General features: G+C 38.2%; 1 pseudogene; it reads left to right on the top strand.

Annotated features, from left to right (window-relative positions):
- Window positions 1-6,456: 6,456 nt before the first annotated feature.
- On the top strand, window positions 6,457-8,269 carry LOC102813333 (annotated as a pseudogene).
- The last annotated feature ends 3,456 nt before the right edge of the window (window positions 8,270-11,725 follow it).

The following is an 11,725-nucleotide window of genomic DNA, read 5'->3' on the forward strand; positions in this document are numbered from 1 at the left end:
TTAACCCACAACATGACACCAGGACTCCTATTTAGGATTTTCGTTGTTGTTATGTGCCATATAGTCGATTTCGACCCATAGCACCTTGTGTAGGGTTTTCAAGGAGCAGCTGGTAAGCTTGAACCGCAGACCTGCAGTTCAAATGCAGTCTGACACATTATCCCACAGCACCACACCAGGACTCCTGTTTAGGATTAGTATTATTTTATTTCTCTAGCCGGAACTTGGTATTGTGGGACCTAAAGAAGAAACTCCATTTTCTACTTTGGCCAAAACACGTCTCCCTGTCTCAGGAATGTGCCTGGTCAGCTAGTACCAGGCAGAGATGACCCCCTCCCTCTACAAGCTGTAAAGAAGAGATAAATATTCCTGACAACCCCAAGGATAGATAATGTATGTTCTCCTTACCCTAATTAGGCTGCCCAAGCTACGGATAATGACCAATCGAATTGCATTACCCTATCCCTTACTAAATGTAAACCAATCCTAGAAAGTTAAGTAGAAGACTCCGGAACCTGTTTGTATTCCCTATAAAAACCTCACTAACAAAGAGTTCGGGGCCTTTTTCCGAGTCCGCTTGTCGCTTGTCGGATACGGAGGAGGCCCCGGGGCTCCAGCTTGAATAAACAACCCTTATGTATTTGCATCGGTGACGGCTCCTGGGTGGTCTTTGGGGACCCCAAATTCTGGGCGTAACAGTGTCCTAGTGTGTCTTTGTAAGATAAACACTGGACCACAATGTCAGTTTGAACCACAAAGTTGGCACTCAAAACCACCAGCTGCTCCTCAGAAACCCTATACAAAGTCACTATGAATTGGAACCAAATTGATGTCACTTAACAACAACAACAATCAGAAACTTGGTGGTACAGTTGATAAACTGCATTATTGCTAACCAAAATGATAGTAGCTCAAATTCACCAGTCACTCTGCAGGAGAAAGATTTGCCAGTCTGCTTCCTTAAAGACTGGAAACCCTGTGGGGCAGGTCTACTCTATTTTATAGGGTCACTATGAGTCAGAATTGATTGCAGTTGTTTTGGGTTTGGGTTTTATTTGCTCCTGTGGCCTGACTTCAGGAGCCTCAAAATGCTACTGTTATTGGGTGGGTAGGGTAGGGGGGCATTCATCATTTTATTTGTTAGTTTAGGAATCAGTTTCCTCTGCAAAATGAAGTGGCAAAGACAAATTTGAACTCTAAATTGTCTGGCTCAGAATCCTCTTTGTTTTTAGCTAAAATATCACCCTCTCATAGGATCATTGTAAGAATTAAATGAACATAAATTTTGTTAATACATTTTAAGACATCAATAACTGCTAGCTGCTGTGATCAATTGTTGTTGTTAAGTGCTGTTCAATCTATTCTGACTCAAAGAGACCCCATATAGTGTTTCCAAGGAATGACTGGTGAGTTTGAACTGCTGATCTTGCTTTTCAAAGGAACTTTCAATCCAGCACATTATCCTGCAGTGCCACACCAAGACTCCATGCTGTGATGAATAGGAAGGTATTTTTTTATATAAAGAAAGAATATATCATAGCCACTTGATTTTTTCTTCAGGAGAAAATTTTAGGCAATATATTTCTGAATTCCTGGTATCTACTATGCACATTTTATTCCTTTTTGTTTCATTGTTATCAGTCTCCTTCATATTGTAGGTTACTTTGACACTTTATTTCAGGTAACTGCCCTTGCATCTTTCATTACTACTTTCACATTACTTCTGCAATTGTTAGAATACATCTGCATTTTAAATCATGTAACACTGTACAGGATCACTATGAGTCAGGATCAAGAACAATCCTATATGTCTCTAATATTTTCATTCAGTTTTAGAGAACTTCACATTTGTCTTCTGATCTTTGTGGTTTTTCTTGATTTTTCATTCCTAATGTACTATTTCGTAGTGGCTACGAATCGGGCTGCGAACTGCAAGGTCAGCGGTTCAAAACTACCAGCTGTTCCGTGGAAGAAAGATGAGACTTTCTGCTCCCGTAAAGATTTACAGCCTCAGAAACTCTGTACAGGGTCGCTATGAGTCGGAATCGACTCCACGGCACATAACAACAATATACTATTTCAGATATTTTCAATGTTTTGATTGTTCCATATATTTATGACACTTCTAAAAATGAGTGATTATACTTTAAAGCTTAAAACATTTGGATCTCAGATTTTGTTTGTGATTCTTTTTTTTTAAATTATGCTATGGACAAAGTGTCCTTATGATTCTCTCTGAGAATATTAAATTGATGATTATCTAATGTTTTCTGTCCCACCACTCCACAGAATCTAAATTCCTCAGCTGCAGCTCCTTTTGAATAAAAATTTATACTGACCTATATGTCTTCTTATTGAGGTGATAAAATTATGTTTGTCTAGATTGAATTAAACTCTTGGTAACATTTTTAGGCTGAAATAAAAAAAAAATAAGAGTAAAATGTGCATTCATTTTAATTTTGAGGTATTAAATTAGAGGTTTTATAGTCTGTAGAAAGTAAAATAACAAAGAATAATTGTGTCAAAGGGATTTGCATTTGTCCAGATGGACTTGTTGCATTATTTAGTCTTCATATAAAGCTCAATTGCCTCCTTTAGAAATGAACCATAACAATTATTTTTAATTTGACATCTGGGTAAGAAGAAAACAAATGTTTTACATTATAGCAAGCATGTATTTGGGAGGATGGTGGTTACAAAGATTGATATTTGGCTCCAATAATTTGACAGACAGATACATACTATCTCTCTAAACAATTTATATCAGCATTATTTGTTGTTTATTTTGTTAGATTTGGAGGGTATCTTTAACAACAAGGCAGTGTATTTCTCCAGAAGCAATACATTTCTAATTAGTCTGTTATCTTTTCAAAGTATATATATAATTCCTGGTGTCACATTTTGGGTTAATGCGCTGGACTGCAAGCTTGTTTGAACCACAAGGTCAGTGGTTCAAGATCACTAACCACTCCTTGGAAACCCTATACAGGGTTGCTATGGGTCGGAACAGACTCGACAGCATTTGACAACAACAAATTTATGTAAGCAATATATCACATAAAATTTCTGATATACATTAAAACAAAATGATTTTGGAATGTTGATGTTGTTAAGTGTCATTGAGTTGATTCTGACTCATAGCAACCCTGTATAGAGTGTCTCAGGAGCAGCTGGTGTACTTGAACCATTGACCTTGCAGTTCAAACCAACTTTGCAGTCAAACACATTAACGCACAGTGCCACCAAAATGAAAATACAATTTTGGGACATATTCCTGATGATTCAAATCAGTCAGATAAAATATTTACAGAAGAATTTCTTTTGAGATGATTGAAAACATTTTTCTTAAAAGAAATGATAATTACAGGGTATGTATGACTTCACCCACACTTTCATCATCCATATGAATTTAATTAATTGATAATTGACTTAAATTCTTGTGGCCATATGAAAAATTTAAACTTTACTGTTTCTAACATTAAATGGTTTGAAAAGTAGTCAAAACAACCGAGATTGTCTTCTGTTGATTTTCTTTAACAATCACATTTGCAAATATTTTTCATTTAATATAGAGTACATTTGAATATATTTTGTGATTCTTTGTATTATTAAGATAAGATGGGAGCCCTGATATGGTGCTACAGGAGAAGGATAATTGGACTGCTAACTTCAGGTCAGCTACTCTGGGAACTCCTATAAGGTGTTGCTATGACTTGGAACTGACCAATGGCACACAGAAGCAAGAAAGCATATTGACCTTTTATTTTGATGAAGATCTTCATCTTAAGTATTTGACATAATGAGATTTACAATCTCAGATATATATAGAAAATACTAGTTACTTATATAATTTAAAACAGAAAATGTTAGGAAACAGAAAAATGTGAACTTATTTTTTAGGGAAAATGAATAATTTCTAAAAGCATTTGTGGTAAATATTTCATGTAAATGTAAATGTGTACGCATATAAGTATATGTGTGAGTCAGTCTATCAGAAGATAGCCCAAATATAACATATCAAACAAATTTAACTAATAAGCTGACATAAAATATATCCCACATATAGAAGCAGAAGTAAGACAAGTTTTTAAAAAATATATTGTGTTTAAGCTTAGGAAGAGTAATAATTCAATGAAGTATCTGCATATTTAAAATCTATATTGATCTTGGCTTTCAAATTTGGTATTTATTTTAATATGAATTTCTTGGAAACCATAATGAACCTATACAAATGCAGTTTTCCCAAGGTAAGTATGTGGTATTCATTTATCACCTTAATCAAATGTTTTTTGTTTTTAAATTAAGACTAATGTTTAATATGTTCATGTTTGCTGCTGTTTTGTGGTTAAGTGCCTTCGACTTGGTTCTGACTCATAGTGACACTGTATAGGGTTTTCAAGGAGTGGCTGGTCAAACTGATCTTGTAGACCAGTGCATATCCTACAGCACTTATAAACATCTTCTGGAGTCCTGGTATGGCACTATCAGATAAGCACTAGACTGCTAACTACAAGGGCAGAGGTTCAAACCCACTAGCCATTCCTTGGAAACCCTGTGCAGAGTAACTATGAGCCAGAACTGATTCCAAGGCACTTAAACAACACATCAGGATTTCATGGTCACAATTAAATACAATGAATGCTAAATTAAACATAAGTTGAGTTAGAAATTTTTACTAAGGAATGTTTTTATAGGTGATGTTCTAATAAGGGACACTTGGTGACTGTATGAAAATGATTGAGGCAAGAGAATGCTTCATAAAGTACAAGAATTTTCCACAGTGTATCTGGCATATGAATCAGCTATACATTGCGGAAACTAATGAAGAATTGAAGAGTACAAAACATTTTCCAATGACACAGCTTATTTACTCTGGAAATAAAACTGTGCTGTTTAATGTATCCTGCAGCTTATTTTTCCAAATCATCTTCTTAGCAGACATTTACTTAATTTGATTATATCTTTTGTTAAGGGTTTAAGAGTTAACTAGGGAAAGAACTAAAAACTGCAGCCAAGTTAATCTGAAATTAAGTTTGTTGCTCTTTTACTGAATAAAAGCATACGATTTTGTGACTCATGACATAACCACAAAAATTTAGAAACAGAAGAAAACATATAAATGATTATATTACAAATTATTTATATAGGATCATATTTCTATAGGACACCACCCATCTGTCAGTTTGTTGTACTGTAGTGGTTTGCATGTTGCTGAGATCCTGGAATATATGCCACAGGTATTTTAAAGACCAGCAGGGTCATGCATGGTGGACAGGTTTCAGCTAAGATATCAGATGAAAGCAGACTAAGAAGAAGGAGAGATATAGTACTTCTGAATATTTAGTCATTGAAAATCTTTTGAATAGCAGCGGAACACTGTCAGCATCAGAATATTAAATATTGAAACATGATGAATAGCACCAGAATATTGTCAGCCATATTGCCACAAGATGAGCTCCTCAGTTTGGAGGACACTTAAAAGACAAGTAGAGAAGAGCTGCCTCCTCAAAGTAGAGTTGACCATGATGACGTGAATGGAGTAAAGCCTTAGGAACCTTCATTTGCTGATGAGGCACAACTCAAAATAAAGAGAAACAGTTGCAAATATTCCATTAATAATCAGAACATGGAATGTACAAAGCATGAATATAGGAAAATTGAAAATTGTCAAAAATAAAATGGAACATACACACATATCCTAGGCATTAATGAGTTGAAATGGACTGATACTGGCTATTCTGAATCTTACAATCACATGGATTGCTATGCCAGGAATGACCAATAAAAGAGCAATGGCATCAAATTCATCGTCAAAAAGAACGTATCAAGATCTGTCTTGAAGTACAACACAGTCTGTGATAGGAAAATATCCATTTGACAAATCTGGCTGCGAACCGCAAGGTTCAAAACTACCAGCTATTCCGTGGGAGAAAGATGAGGCTTTCTGTTCCTGTAAAGATTTACCGCCTCAGAAACCCTGTACAGGGTCGTTATGAGTCGGAACCGACTCCACGGCACATAACCAACCAACCAGAAGGAAGACCGGAGTCGTAGTGTGGTGCTGTGGGTTAATGTGCTGGACTGCTAAACTGCTTTGGACCAGAGGTCAACTCCTCAAACTCACCAGTCGTCCCTTGGAAACCCTATACAAGGTGGCTATATGTTGAAGCCAACTCAACAACACTTAACAAAAAGGGAAGCCAGTTAATACCAATGTTATTTAAATTTAAGCACCAATCACTAAAGCCAATAATGATGAAACTAAAGAATTTTAACTATTTCTTCAGTCTGAAATTGATCAAACATCAGTCAAGATGTATTGATAATTACTGGTGATTGGAATACAGAGGTTGGAAACAAAGAGGAAGGATCAGTACTTGGGAAATATGGTCTTGCACAGGATAACTACGGCAGTGAGATCCTCGGTTTACTTAGGGTTGGCCCAGAGAAGCAAAGATGGTGCTGGATCTGGATTTGTTCTGAATGGATAAGTAGATAAGCACTTATTCTAGAGACGCAGGAGAAACATTTCAAGAACCCGAGACTAGTGGACCAGCTGATGAAAACGGACAGTGAGTGGCTACAATGCAGATTTCAAGCAGATAACTTGAACAAGCTGAAGAACCTATGCAGCAAGACAATTGGAGAGAAAATGAAGAAAAAGGAGCTAGTAGGAGACGATGTGTCCATTCAGGAGAATGTACTGAACTTCAGTAACTTCTCAGCAGACACGTTGTTGTTGTTGTTGTTGTTGTTGTGTGCCGTGGAGTCGGTTACGACTCATAGCGACCCTGTACAGGGTTTCTGAGGCTGTAAATCTTTACGGGACCAGAAAGCCTCATCTTTCTCCCGCGGAACAGCTGGTAGTTTCGAACTGCTAACTGTGAGATTAGCAGCCCGATTCGTAACCACTACACTACCAGAGCTCCTTAGCGGACATGCTAGCTAACCTGAAAGTCTCACAAATCAAAAAAGTCCTGCTCCTTATCGACAATGCCACTCTGAACTGTGATGCTGTATCAAGCTGGCAGCGGTTTGAGAGCCATTTGAGAACCTCGAGGAGACTGGAAACCTTCTGCACCCCCTCTGTGCTCATCAGTAACAATGAGGATGCGGACGACAAAGTAGAGAGGATTTGGGGTGACAACACTGTCAGGAAGAACTCTTACGTGGACCACGTGGGGACGGCAGACGGCTTTGAAGAAGAAAAGCGAGCTGTGGTGGCAGGAGTCAAGACTACTACTTCTTAAAGCCTTGGCACTCATCCAATATGCCCTTCGCACCTTAAGACGTCGAGACTGCACCCCATCTATGACTCGTTTTCATGAGGAAGTAGGTCATGCAGGAAGGGGCACAGCTCAGTCAATTTGATAAAGAACTTTATAAGGTGACTGATAAGCACAATGACAAGTCTGACGATAACTCTTACAATGAGAAATATCTGATTGCAACCTCAAAACAGCCCATTGCTGCTCTCCACCAGGATGAGTGGCTGCATCCAGAGAATCTGCCCATCAAGTATACCAGTCTGTCCACCTGCTTCCTCCAGGAGGTGGGCTCCCATGGCGGCGACACCCAAGGCATCTTCTGAACGCATCAATTTGAGAAGTTTGAACAGTTTGTCTACTCGACACCTTATGACAACAAGTAATGGTAGATGTTTGACGAGATGATTGGCATCGCAGAAGAGTTCTACCAGTCTCTGGGGATTGTCTACCACATTGTGAATATTGTCTCAGGTTCTCTGAATCATGCTGCTAATAAGAAGCTCGACCTGGAGGCCTGGTTTCCAGGCTCCAGTATCTTCTGAGATCTGGTTTCTTGTTCGATTTGCACAGACTACCAGGCCTGCTGTCTCAGAATCCGATACAGGCAGACCAAGAAGAGGATGGACAAGGTGGAGTTTGTTCACATGTTCAATGCTACAATGTGTGCCACTACTTGGACCATCTGTGCCATCCTGGAGAACTACCAGACAGAGAAGGGCATCACCGTGCCTGAGAAATTGAAGGAGCTGATCCTGTTCGTGAAGCCTACGCCCCTTGACCAGGAGCCATCAAAGAAACAGAAGAAGCAGGATGAGGGTGGCAAAAAGAAAATGGCCACAGGAGATACTGCCCTGGAAGGGGGACTGCAAAACATGGAGTCACTGATACCTGAATATCCTTTCCAACCCGTTCTCCGGGCTTTCTTTTCTGTCAGCTGGAATCTCCAAGGCTGCCCAAGGGCAGGGAAGGCCAGCACCCACTCATCACCCTGCCGCATCTGACTACATAGTTCAGGGAAGCAGTCTGCTACATACATACAGCAGATCTTCTGTTTCTTCACATGGGCCTATGATTTCGTCAGTAATGATTGATGGAGCAAGTAATAAAGCATCTCTGGTGGAGGGGCGGGGGAGAAAATATGGTCTTGGTTATAGAGACGATATAGAATATCACATGACTTCTTCAATGCAAATACATTTTTAAACAACATAAAAGACGACTATACACATGAACCACAACAAAATGGAATACACAGAGAGCATATTGATTACATCTGTGGAAAGAGATGGTGGAAAAGCTCCATACCAGCAGCCAAAATAAGGCCAGGGGCAGACTGTGAAATAGACCATCAATTACTCATATGCAAAGGTCAAATTGAAGCTAAAGGAAATTAAAAGAAGTCTACAACAGCTAAAATATGGCCTTGAAAATATCCCATCTGAATTTATAGGCCATCTGAAGCTGAGATTTAATACATAAGACACTCAAGCACGAAGAGCAGAAGAGTTATGGGATGACATCAAGAACGTCATGCAGGAAGAAAGCAAAAGGTAACGAAAAAGATGAAAAAGAAATAAGACACCAAAATACATGTCAGAAGAGACTGAAATTTGGTCTCAAGTGTAGAAGTGTCAAAGCAAATGGAAGAAATGAGGAAGTAAAAGAGCTGAATAGGAAATTTCAAAGAGCAGCTTGAGAAGATAAAGTTAAGTATTATAATTAAATGTGCAAAGACCTGGAGTTAGAAAAGAAATACACAGTGTTTCTAAAGCTGAGGGAACTGAAGAAAGGTTTCAAGCTTCAACTTGAAATATTGAAGGATTCTGTGGAAGGAGCACTGATAGCATACTGGTTACGAATCGGGCTGCGGACCGCAAGTTCAGCAGTTTGAAACTACCAGATGTTCCATGGGAGAAAGATGAGACTTTCTGTTCCTGTAAAGATTTACAGCCTCAGAAACCCTGTACAGGGTCACTATGAGTCAGAACTGACTCCACGGCACATAAAAATAACACCAACATGGACAAAGTATTGAGTAATGCAGAAAGCATCAAAGATGGAAGGAATGCACAGAGTCCCTGTACCAAAAAGATATAGTCAACCATTTCAAGAGGGAGCATATGATCAAGAACTAGTGATATGAAGGAAGAAGGCAAAGGTGCATTGAAGGCATTGGCAAAGAACAAAACTCTGGGAATCGATGGAATACAAATAGAAATCTTTCAATTCAACTGATGCAGCACTGAAGGGACTCATCTATGGCAACAGATTTTGAAGACAATTACCTGATTAACTGTCAGAAGAGTGGTGACCCAATAGAATGCAAAAAATCATCGGACAATATCATTAATATCACATGAAAGTAAAATTTTGCTCAAGATAATACAAAAACAGCTGCAACCATACACTGAGAACTTGCAGCAGTTCAAGCTGGATTCAGAAAAGATTGTGGAACGAGGGATATCATTGTTGATGCCACATGGATCTTGGCTGAAAGCAGAGAATAACAGAAAGTTGCTTACCTATGCTTTATTGATTATACAAAGAGTTTTGATTGTGTAGATCATTACAAGTTATGGAAAACATTGCAGATAATAAGTATTCCAGAACACTTACTTGTGCTCATGAGGAACCTATGCATAGACCAAGAGGCAGTTGTTTGAACAGAACAAGGGAACACTGAATGGTTTAAAAATAGTAAAGGTGTACACCAGGGTTACATTCTTTCACCTTACTTACTTAATCTGTATGCTGAGCAAATAATTCAAGAAACAGGAGTATATGGAGAAAAACATGGCATCAGGATTAGAGGAAGACTCATTAACAAAATGTGAAATGCAGATGATGCAACCTTTCTTGCTGAAATCAAAGAGGTCTTAAAATGCTTACTGATGAAGATCGAAGACACATGGCAACTCCATGTGTCATAGAGGGGAACTTCTCCAGAGGGTTTTCTTGGGCAGTTCAAAACCACAAGTTGCTCTGTAAGAGAAAGATGAGATTTTCTGTTCCAGTGAAGACTGTCTCAGAAACACAATACAAAAGTCAGAATTTACTTATGGTAGTGAGTTTCATTTTTTTTTTTTTTCTGTAATCTTAATAGAAGCATACCTAGTGATATTAGTGATATTAACACTCATCCATCAGTTTAGCATACTGTGATGGCTTGTGTATAGTTGTGATACTAGAAGCTATGCTACCAGTATCTTAAATACCAACAAGGCCACCCAGACTGAACAGGTTTCAGTTGAGCTTCCAGACTAAGACAGAATAGGAAGGAGAGGTGGACTGCGTCAGAATGTTTAGCTACTGAAAACCTTATGAATAATAATGGAACACTGTCAGATAGGTTCAGATTATTGAAGGCTGAAACATTACAAATACCCCCAAAATATTATCAGATATAGTACCAGAAGATGACCCCATCAGGTACCAGAAGATGACACCATCAGCTTGGAAGGTAATCAAAATATAACTGATGAATGGCTGCCTCCTCAATGTAGAGTTGACCATGATGTCACGAAACCTTTCAGTACCTTCAGTTGCTGACGGGGCACAACTTAAAATGAGGAGAAACAGCAGTAAGCAGAACATTTAATGAAGAAAGTATGACTCTACGAAAATTGGAAGTTGTCAAAAATGAAAAGCAATGCATAAAGGTAGATATCCTAGACATTGTTGTTGTTATTGTTTTTAAGTGCCCTCAAGTTGATTCCGACTCATAGCTACCTTGTATAGGGTTTCCAAGGAGCAGCTGGTGAGCTTGAGCCACTGACCTTGCAGTTCAAATGATTTTGCAGTTGATGAATTAGACCACAGCACCACACCAGGGCTCCTAGTGAGCTTAAATGAACTGCAATTGGCCATTTTGAATATGGTAATTGTATGGTTTACTATGCCAGAAATGATACATTGAAGAATAAAGACAAAGAATTCATCATTATAAAGAACATTTCAAGATATATCTTGAAGTACAACACTGTCTATGATAGAATAATATCCATACGTCTACAAGGAAGATCAGTTAATACCACTATTTTCAAATTTACACAGCAACTTCTATAGCCAGTGTAGATGACATTGAAGAAAGCTACCAACTCCTTCAATGTCAAATTTACCAAACACACACTAAGAGATTCATTGATAATTATTATTGATTGAAATGCAAACTTCGGCAAGAAAGAAGAAGGATCCATATTTGTCTATGTCCTTGGTGATATGATGCTGGAGATCACTAGATAGAATTTTTCAAGACCAATGATTTAATCATTGTATATATATTTTTAAACAACATAAAAGACCATTATAGTCCAAACCATAGGCTCTGAGGATCAGACTTTAGCTACCTAGTAGACATAGCACACTGTCCCTTATCTGATTATTCAGTAATGCTTGTTAGTAATCTCATACATGAGCCCTGGATATCCACAGACAAATGTAAAAACCTTCCCTAAAAG

Source organism: Chrysochloris asiatica, unplaced genomic scaffold, assembly GCF_000296735.1.
Source record: "Chrysochloris asiatica unplaced genomic scaffold, ChrAsi1.0 scaffold00005, whole genome shotgun sequence".
Lineage (NCBI taxonomy): Eukaryota > Metazoa > Chordata > Mammalia > Afrosoricida > Chrysochloridae > Chrysochloris > Chrysochloris asiatica.